This window comes from Myotis myotis, unplaced genomic scaffold (assembly GCF_014108235.1).
Source record: "Myotis myotis isolate mMyoMyo1 unplaced genomic scaffold, mMyoMyo1.p scaffold_m19_p_9, whole genome shotgun sequence".
In the NCBI taxonomy this organism is placed as follows: Eukaryota; Metazoa; Chordata; class Mammalia; order Chiroptera; family Vespertilionidae; genus Myotis; species Myotis myotis.
In genome coordinates, this window is record NW_023416401.1 from 55,574,328 (window position 1) to 55,584,346 (window position 10,019).

At 37.8% G+C, this 10,019-nt stretch overlaps 1 protein-coding gene across 3 annotated transcripts in view; it reads right to left on the reverse strand.

Moving 5' to 3' along the window:
• RAB27B (RAB27B, member RAS oncogene family) overlaps nucleotides 1-9,481 on the reverse strand; it is a 57,106-nt gene extending 47,625 nt beyond the window's left edge. The window contains exon 1 of one of the 3 annotated variants that reach the window (XM_036321672.1): nucleotides 9,211-9,481. The gene's annotated coding sequence lies outside the window, so the exon portion shown is untranslated. The remainder of the gene's footprint in view (nucleotides 1-9,210) is intronic. The other 2 variants (XM_036321673.1, XM_036321671.1) reach the window with 2 other exon arrangements.
• Nucleotides 9,482-10,019: the final 538 nt, after the last annotated feature.

Genomic DNA, 10,019 nt, shown 5'->3' on the forward strand with positions numbered 1-10,019 from the left:
CTGAATAACATAAGTAACAAAATGCTTGAGGGGGAAAAGTACAAAAGGACTAAAGTCAACACGGTTCCAATTAGAAATCCTGACTGGGATATTGCTAGACCTGGATTATGTGTCTAACTCAGAGATGAGTCATCAAATATTTTTTAAGGATTTTGCTTCTCCATCTATAATCATCAGAATACAAATAACTGGGCTATTGGCTTATTATAAGAAACTTTTATGAAAAACACATTTGTTTAGAACTAGATGTCTGAAATGATGCATCTATAACAAAGAATGCTTTACTCACCTGGAATTAATCCACAAGGAACAGAGAGAACCCCTGAACTGGACAAGTGGGCATGCAGGAAATTCATGTTGATTATTTAATAACCAGAAATGCTTAGAATGGAGAGTGAGAGGCAGTAGATGGTTGTATAATGAATGCTTGTCGATGTAATAAAATATTGCAAACAGTGAACTGAAATGTGTATTATCATGGGAATGGTGATGGGGTAGGAAGAGGAGAGATGAGAGACTAACTCCCTAAACATAAGTCTCTTGGAAAATACTTACAAGTCAATTATTTGACAATACTTTACATATTATAGGAAATAGCAAAAAATAATCATTACAAAAGGGTTGTTCTTCAATTATTTTAGCACTAGTGATATATTTTGTTATGTCTTGGTAAGTAGATCTTGAGGTGAAAAGTGTCATAAATTAAGTCATAGCAGAGCTAGAGCAGAGCTCCTGAGTACAATGAAGACAGCGGGGGTTTGTTCTTAAATCAATATGGACTGGGTGTTAGTTGTTAAGGGTCCCAGATCAATAGATTCAATCACATTAGGGATCTGTTAGACTTTCCATTCTCTGGTAACAGACGCATTCCTAGCTGAGATAGGACTTTTCACTTTTCACAGTGTGGATGGGAGAGAACATGGGCAAACAGAATTACAGGAAAAAAATGTTACTTAAAAATGATTGTCCCACAGAAAGGGATAAATGATGTCATAGTCATAACCTAAGAGCTACAGACATATTTAATATATCCTCCAAATTTAACAATAATAATTATAAATGTAAATAATTAGATATAACCTTACATTTCCCCTAAGTCCTTTTAGAACTTATATGTCATTATTAGCCAAAGCAGGTCAGTGCTTACAGAAGGAATAAAATTATGAGGCCTATGGCTATATTCCTCCCTCTTTCCAGGGTCTCTCTGAGATGGCATTAGTTTTTGTGAATTTTGGTGATTACTGCATTGCAGTATATTCCCTAATCACTATTACTAGCCTGACCAACCTTAGGAGGTGCAGATTCTGGAAGTCATTTTCCTACACAAATGCACCTGAATGACCCCAAATGCTGTATGTCTTCCCCCCTCAATGTGCTTCACCTTTTTTATACCTCATTTCAGTTTTGAGGACCATTATTGATCTATCCATTGCCTCCTGAAACCAACTATTGAGACCTCATAACATTTTTCCCTTCTCCTAATATCTGATCGATACCACTCATTAATTTCTCTGATCTGACTTTTCTTCTCTAACCTTATAATCACTGACCTAATTTCAAGCCTTTTTTATTTTCCACTCTTAACTATCTACAGTTGCAACCCCCTTAAATGTATCTTCCTCTTTATTACCACAATACAGCATTGAAATCACTGATTTTACCAGTTTACACTAAAAATTTTATGCTCATGTATCTCTCTCTACCTTACCAGATTTCAAGAACAGGAGCTAGGTCTTATTCATCTTTAAAACCAAAGTACCAAATATGATGCTGGTACATAAAAGGTACTTAAAGAAGTTTTTGATGAAAAATTAAGGTATATAAAAAGTATACCAGAGAACACATTGCTATTATCAGTTTTAACATGGTGAGCAAATATTTTATTGTGATAAATAAGAGTGTCAACTTTAACATAATTAACTTGACATTTTCTCTAAAGTTTATGCAATCCAGGTAGAATTTGTGCTCTCCAAAGGATTTGAATAATTTTTGAATTACTTATTTTTATCTTTTGGGTCAAGTGACCACACACAATAACATGTTTATGGTAGAAAAGGCAAATTAGGCAGCAGTTTTAAGCTATTTCTTTAACCCTCCTATTCCAAGTTCTACACACTTTTAGAAAACATGGTTCCTGAAAAATAAGTCAAGTAAAAAATATTATTCCTGTTTATAAAATATGATGATGCAAACAGTATATCTTTCTTTAAATATATAGTTAACATTTATTATTTTGAATTATTCCTATTTTCTTTTGAATTAGATGGTGCCTCTCCCTTAGGTGTGTGAATATTTACTATATTGATTTTAAGAATCAACATGACTACTCTAGACTCATTACACCATACTGTAAGGCTCGTTAAAATCATCTTATCCCAACACCTTCCATAAACTAAAGGACAGGAATCTAGTTTCTGATTCCTATCATAAGTTTACTGTAAAAGTCAAAATATAGTTTAAAAGAGTGAAACACTATAGGAGATCAGAACCATGAAAACCACACTTGATTAGAAACACTGTTGGGAACCAGGAAGAAAAACACTATAACTCAAGGGAAATTCATCTTCACAGCAACATAGTTATTTTCCTATAGTTGTTTTACAGAGAAAACCACACAAAGAACTCAGAGACATCCTTGCAGCGTGCACTGAAAACGTGTGCACGCCAGGCTTTCTCCACGCCTGCATAGGCAAGCCTCAGGTTGACGTTAACTTTCACATTAGATGGAAAAAATCAGACAAGGGCCCTTACCCTCATCAGGCCCTCACCTTTACCAGGGATACCCTTTGTGTCTCAAACAGAATGAATTCTCATCAAGTATATAAAGTCCTGGGGTGGGCAGAGTGCACCTCCATGAAGGGGGCTCAGGACCAGTACTAATGAGTTATGCATTCTACTTTGGTTTGTTTGTTTTTTTTCCAGTAAGTAAGTGAAAAATTAAAACCTAACCAGGGAGGTTTGTACAGGTAGATTTCAAAATAACTAGCACCTCATGATGGTCTAGTGAGGTCTGGAGAAAAAAGTAAACCCAGGTTGCTCATTTCACTTGATTACTACTATGCAGTCTTTATCAACTAGCACCAGTTTCCAACCGAAGATAAAAGAATAGACCTTCCTCATCTTATGCTCTATTTTTATGCCTGTTTCCTTATATCTTAACCTCATTTATAGATACCAGAATATTTTTATTAAAGCAATTTTTCTAAGATATGTTTTGCAGTGTTGTTTTCTGTATTGTTTCTAGTAGAAGCATTTACTATTGAACCCTGAGAGGCAGCATTTGATAACAGGTATTGCCAACCTTAAAAAAATTAAAGTCAAAGAGTGGATTGGGACAGGAAAGGAACAGAGACTGGGAATAATAGGTTTATTTTACTCAGTGAACTAAGAAATTACCAAATGGGTTACATGGCTCCTGCATTTCCCAGCATTTGGAAGAAAACTTTAGAAAATCTCAGGCCCTGGTCCATCCATGAAGGTACCTGAGTCAATATTTAGAAGCTCTGTAACTACAGGGAATTCACCCCACTATTCTTTTGACATTGTTTCTGTAAATGCTGACTCTGACTAATATGTAGCTTGTAGATGAACAGCATGTTTATATAAGAATCCTAGAAATTAACTTCAAAAACTACAGACTCCAGCCTTCAGGTATTCCCAGCAAATCTGGGAGATTTGCTGACCTTCAAATGAAAACCAGGAAGATGCACACCAGACCATTGCTTGACCAGTTTCAAGGTCTTTATCAGAATAGACTGTGCTGGTCTGCACACAGTGCCCTAATGGAGAACTCTCAACGCCCTCTCCTTGATCTCTTTGTTCTGTTTTCCCTCGCCCTCCTTATAAAAATCTCAGTCTATACTGAGATGGAGAGGTGAACTTTGGGACAAAAATCCCCCGTCTTCTCAGGTTGCTGGCACTTACATAAACCACTTCCCTTCTCACCAGCCCCTGTCTCAAAAGTTTGATTTTCACTGAAGCAGGCAGCCAAACCTGTGTTAGGTTACCCTCTTGATTTTGGAAAAGCTTTCCACCTTTATTTTTTAAGCACTAAGAGATGCAAGTTTTTCTTATCCTCTTTGAAAATCTAATTTTGTTCTATATTTAAAATATTTTGACATGTCCAAAAACATTTACCAACAGTACATTTTTTTTTTTTTTTACAAAAAGAGCATATTTTGAATAATAGACTGCAAGAACTGAGTAATTTTTTTTTAACAAACTTAGGCTCCGTGGTCCTTGCCTAAGTTAGACTGAAAAACAGAATACAAAGCAATTTTGCTTTTCTAATTATTTTGTGGTGTATCCCTCAGGTCAGATTTAGTACAGTTTCAATTTTCTGAGCAAGTTAAAGAGAGAAGCACAAGAAAACATATTGGGTTGATCCCAAGATCACTATAATTAAAAAAAAATAAATAAATTTCTGTGCTACAGAAGAAAAGATTAAAATAAAATCTTGTACATTTTCTCTAAGCCTTTTAAAATTAATTTTTTCCTCTTTTATAGAGTGTGTATATATATATATATATATATATATATATATGTGTGTGTGTGTGTGTGTGTGTGTATATATATATATATGTGTGTGTGTGTATATATATATTTGCCTTTCTCTCTTTGTTCTCTGTGTGTAGGTATGTGCATGTATAATATCTATGGATATCTATCTGTCTATGGATATCTATCTATCTACCTATCTAAATGGGTAGATAGGTAAATAATTGGAAGAAGAGAGGAAAGATACAAAGAAAAAAAAGAGAAAGGAACTAAAAACATGAAGCAAAAATTATAAGTTACCTAGGTCTAAGGCTAGACAATAGGGATATGAAAATAATCAACATTTTTCTTTCACACAGGAGAAAATTGAGCCTTTTGGAGACTAATCTCATATTCATAGCTATATTATCCAGCACTAACAGTATTTTATTAGTGATGGTCTTCTTAATGTTTTGTTATAAACCTTACTAATTTATGAAATCTAATTAGCCTTCTCTGAAATTGTTCCCAAAATTATGTGGGTGAGTCTTGATTTTGTTTTAACTACTAAAAAAGTTTCTTTCTGCATTTCTGGGTATTAGACATTTGGTTTATATGACAACTACAACTTAATTTACCTTGACCTGTTATTTTTTTACAACTTTATTAACTACACTTTCACTACTATCTCTTAATTTGTGATCTAGAATATACATCAAACACCAAACAAATTGTGTTCTTATATTTATAGAATCCCAGTTTTGGAAGAGAGCTTGAAGATCGTTTAGTCCAACTTCCCAATACAAACCGTCCCTAGAACAACTAAGTCTTGGAGTACTACCTACACTTATGACTTCCTAAGTGTCTTTCTGTCTCACCTTGTGCCTCTCTCTACTGCCTACTTTCGACTCTCTGAACTCTTCTGCCAGCTCACTGAATGCATCAAGCTCTTTCCCAAGTCAGGAACTTGGCAGATACTTTTGCTCTGTCTGAATTGTTCTCTCCCAACTGTCCACCAGACTGACACCCAGTAGCCTTTATATCTCAAGTAAAACACTATTTCCTTAGACAAGTCCTCTTGACTGCCCCCACCATTACTCTTTTCCATTTGAAAAAGTTGCTTGCAGTCACAATAACTTCTCATATTTCTTTGATTTTAATTTTGTTTTGGTGTTGTCCTTCCTGTTTTTGAACACTATTTCTTTTAATTAGAAAGAAGAAGAAAGCAATAGGCACTGAGTAATAACACTTTCTCTCACATACATTAACTTCCTTATTCACTGCTTTGCTCTAAACAACACTAGAAGAATTTTGGGCTGTTCTTAGCATTTTTTTTCCAAATTTCAGTCCATCTGGGTTTTACTCTTCCTCACACTATGCTAGCTGCTCATTTAACACCTTTGTAAGTATTTCTAATTATGTGTTCCTCAGTTCATCCATTCTACAAGCCATTTTTAAAAATGAATCTGATTAAAGTCTCTATGTATAATCATGAATTGCTCTAGTGGTATCTTTCTTGGGATAATGTGAAGTGCTAATTCCAAATTTTTTAAAAGTTAGTTTATCTGAACTCCTTTTTTTAAGAATTCCACGTCCTATCAAAGCTGCCAATGATTCCAATGGGTGATCTCCTCAAGACCATGGCTCGAAATAGCCTTCATGGGCACTTGATTCCCAACTTTCTCTATTTGCCTGTGACTTCTCCCAAGTTCTGCAGATGGTTATATCCAAAAGCCCAGTTTGACATTTCCACTTGGATACCTAAAAATACCTTAAAGGTCTAGAAATGAATTCATTTTTCTTTCAAACCTGTTTTTCTTTCTCCATCTTAGGAAATGGCTTTACCATCTACCCAGTATCGCCCGTAAAAAACTGGGTGATCATTTTGTTTTCTCATTTCCTTCATTCCCACTCTTTATCCAATTAGTCAGCAAGTCCTATTATCTCCACCTTCAAATATTTCCTGAGTTTACCCATTTCTCTCTAGGAGCCCTGTTTCCACCTGTTGTGTTCCACTGTCATCTCTGATCTACTGGAATACCCTCCTCACTGGTCTACTCTGGTCCCTTTATAATATGTTCTCTTCACTGAGGCCATGGTGATCTTTTAAAAAGATGGCCTTGCCCTGTCCCATGTGGCTCAGATTACTGGCCCATGGACCAAAGGGTCACAGGTTTGATTCCTGGTCAAGGGCACATACCTGGGTTTCAGGTTCAATCCCCAAACCCAGTTGAGGTGCATGTGGGAGGCAACCAATCTTTCCCTCTTTCTGTCTCCCTCTCTCTCTCTCTCTCTCCCTCCCTACCATTCTCTCTCTCTCTCAACAACAACAAAAAAAATCAATAAAAAAATATATTTGGGTGAGAATTAAATATAATAAATAAAAAGATGGCCTTCCCTGAGGCTCTCCCTGGACCATTGAATCACACCAAGCCTCCCTCTCCACCCCAGTCACTCTCATGATTATACTTTAAATATTTTTAATAGCATTGAAACTTCCATAATTGCTAATTTATTTATTAACCTAGGTGTCTAACTGAAGATACTTTAAGATATTTGTTAAGCAGAATTTTGTTCTCATTATTAACACTCCAAACGAGTTTTCTTCATGTAAGGAGGGCCTATGAGAAAAGGTTAATGTTTAGGGACCATGAATAATGATTGCAAAAGGCACAAAGTAATACTCTCAACTCCATTTATGGGGAACTAATAATCTCAACTCCATTTACGAGGTTTACAATAGGTTTTTACTGCCCTTAGTGATAGTCATACTTCCTACAACTATATAATAAACTCAAGCTCCATATACACCTAACAATGAGTAAAAAATCATTCTCCTGTAGCAGTCATCTTTAGAAAGGGACGCATTTGTCATGGAAAACAACTTGTTTGTCCTGTCTGCTTTTACTAAGATTGTTTTCCTGCATCTCAACATTACATTACTTGCTCAAGAGCCTAACTATTGGTCAACCTGCCTTGATGATTCAACTCAAGAAACTGGATTAGCTATGAGCTGAGTTTTATGTAAATAATTGGTCTACAGTTCATGCTCTACTGATCTGAAAATCAAAAAAATAACTAACCTGAAATTTCTGAGTGAGGGTGGGAAAAGAGCAGATTTCTATTCTGAACCACCTGGGACTTTGGATGACTTCCACTTTTCCAGAAGAGTAGTTAAATACATGAAAAGCAATTCAGACACCAGCGGATAATTTTAGTAAAAGCTGGTGTGCCAATGAGCTGAGATGATCAGTTATCCTAGGGTTACCTTCCCTATCAAGTCAAGTATTCCTGTTCCAGAAACAGCCTATGAGAGAGTGGTTTGCTCACATATGACAGATTCCTTTATTCCTTCTTGGCAACTATGAGAACAGGCCCATCCAGTTTCATCTGCAATGTTTTCTTTTCCTTTTGAAATCAATGATGGTAACATTTCATAGGAGGCCATAGTCAGTTCTTAAACAGAAAAGCAGCATTAATATCAAACTGTCAAGAACACTTTTTTTGGGGGGGGAGGGGGGTCATCTGTAAGAATCCCCTCTTCCCTTCAAGAAGGACTGATCCATCCGGGTACTGGATTATGTTAGGAAACTGAAATATATTTAGGGGGAATGGCTCTCACTTCATCCTACAACTTGAACTTCATAGTAACCTGAAAATTCAATAAACTTAAATACCTGAGGCTATAATGCTAAGCCTCTTTTCTGTTCACTTTTAAAGTGTAGAACTATAAACCATGCATACAATACATATATGCTTTTTATAATACTGAATATGCATGAATGTAACTAAATATTAAAAACGCAAATTTTTCTCTTAAACAGAACTTAAGAGAAAACTCGTAGCTATTATTATGTTAAATAATAATTTTGTTGTTAATAATCCTGAAACTACATGTTATTAAGTTGGGCTTAATTTAACCATTTAGACAACTGGAATCTTCTACCCTTAATTTTAGACCTTGTTATAGGAGTGTGATTTTAACCAAACATACATTTTCCTAGGAAGGCAGCCAGCCTCTAGCTTCCCTTGCTAGTTACATTTCACCTGCTTCAGTAGTTTTCAGATTATGTTGTATTGGGTGGGAAACTCTTGAAGGCTAATATATTGTTACCACTTGAACGATTACATTTGCTCACACCCTAGTTCCTGCAACACTTGGGTCAGAATTTTGAAACACACACACACACACACACACACACACACACACACCACAACTGAGCAAAACATTGGAAGACAGAAATTGCTTTTTAATTCTCTGCTTCTATTTCACCTGAGGAAGGGCAAAGAAATGTGTGATCACTTGCCTGGCTCGCTTCGCTAAATTACTTTTTAAATGAAACTCTAAACACGTTCTTCTTATAATCATCATCATTATTATTCCTTGGTTGTTGTTTGAGATACCAATGGGAGGAAATTGCCATGGCAGTGCCCAGTTTTTTATCCTCACCAGCTGTTTCAAATGCAAATACCAAAAAAAAAAAAAAAAAGACAGCCAGCTCGTTTTCTGATGCCATCCGCGCGCACATCACCGCTCCGACCAGGATTTCTGTGGACGCTGCGGATGCAAGGCGCTTGCACACAGCCAGGCTCCCCTCGCCGCTCGGCTGGGGCTGGCCGGCCGTGGATCGCTCCTCATCCACGTCTCACTTCCTTCTCCGAGGCCGGGCGCTGAGAATACCCTGAGGGGGTGGGAACACATTCCAGCAATAACAACCCACTTCCCCAACTCACCAGCCTGCGAAGTTTCCCGTGCGCAAGGGCTGGTGTCGGGTGTCAGAGGCTTCCTTCCCCTTCCCGGAGCCTGGAACTCCTGGCTTCCGCACCAGCAGTGACGCGGGACCTGCTCTACAGGGCGACCATCGTGAAGACAGCTCCTTATTCTTCCAACCTGTGGCTCTGGCTCGGTCCCCAGCCCCTGCCCGTCTGGACGGCGAGCGGCAGGACTGGAGCACCACCCCTGGGTCCGCACAGCCGCCTGGATCTGGGAGGTTTGTGTGAGAAGAAGGCGTGTCTCCCACTCCAAACGCGGATGTGCAGAGCACACCTCGGGCCAATCTTGGTTGTGACTCAAACGCGCTTGGCTCCTGGTTGAATTCTCCTCGTGGAGCTTCAAGCCCTAGCAGCAGCTCATTTTTATCCAGGGCACTCTGAGAACTGCTCCCAACGCCTCGCATTCTCTCTCTCCCGGGGCAATGTCTCGTTAACTATAGAGAGGGAGGAATTGCCAGTGAAGAACAGAGAAAGGCCCGGGAAATGGAAAGGCAGTTCAAAATTCGTGTTTTAAAAGTGAGGATCTGTAGATATGCATACATTCATCAGTATGCACAGGCTAAGCTTTGCCTCCTAGTCAGAGATCAGTAAGTTAGTAAATAGAGATCAAACAGAAATAGGAGGACACACATTCCCTGAGCAAATACTAAGAACCTACTGTGTCGCACACGCTGTCCTAGACACTTTGGATTCACCCACAACAGGGATCCTGGCTGGCTCTCTTGAGCTCATGGTTCAGACAGACTCACATCCCTAGTTTACAGACTAAT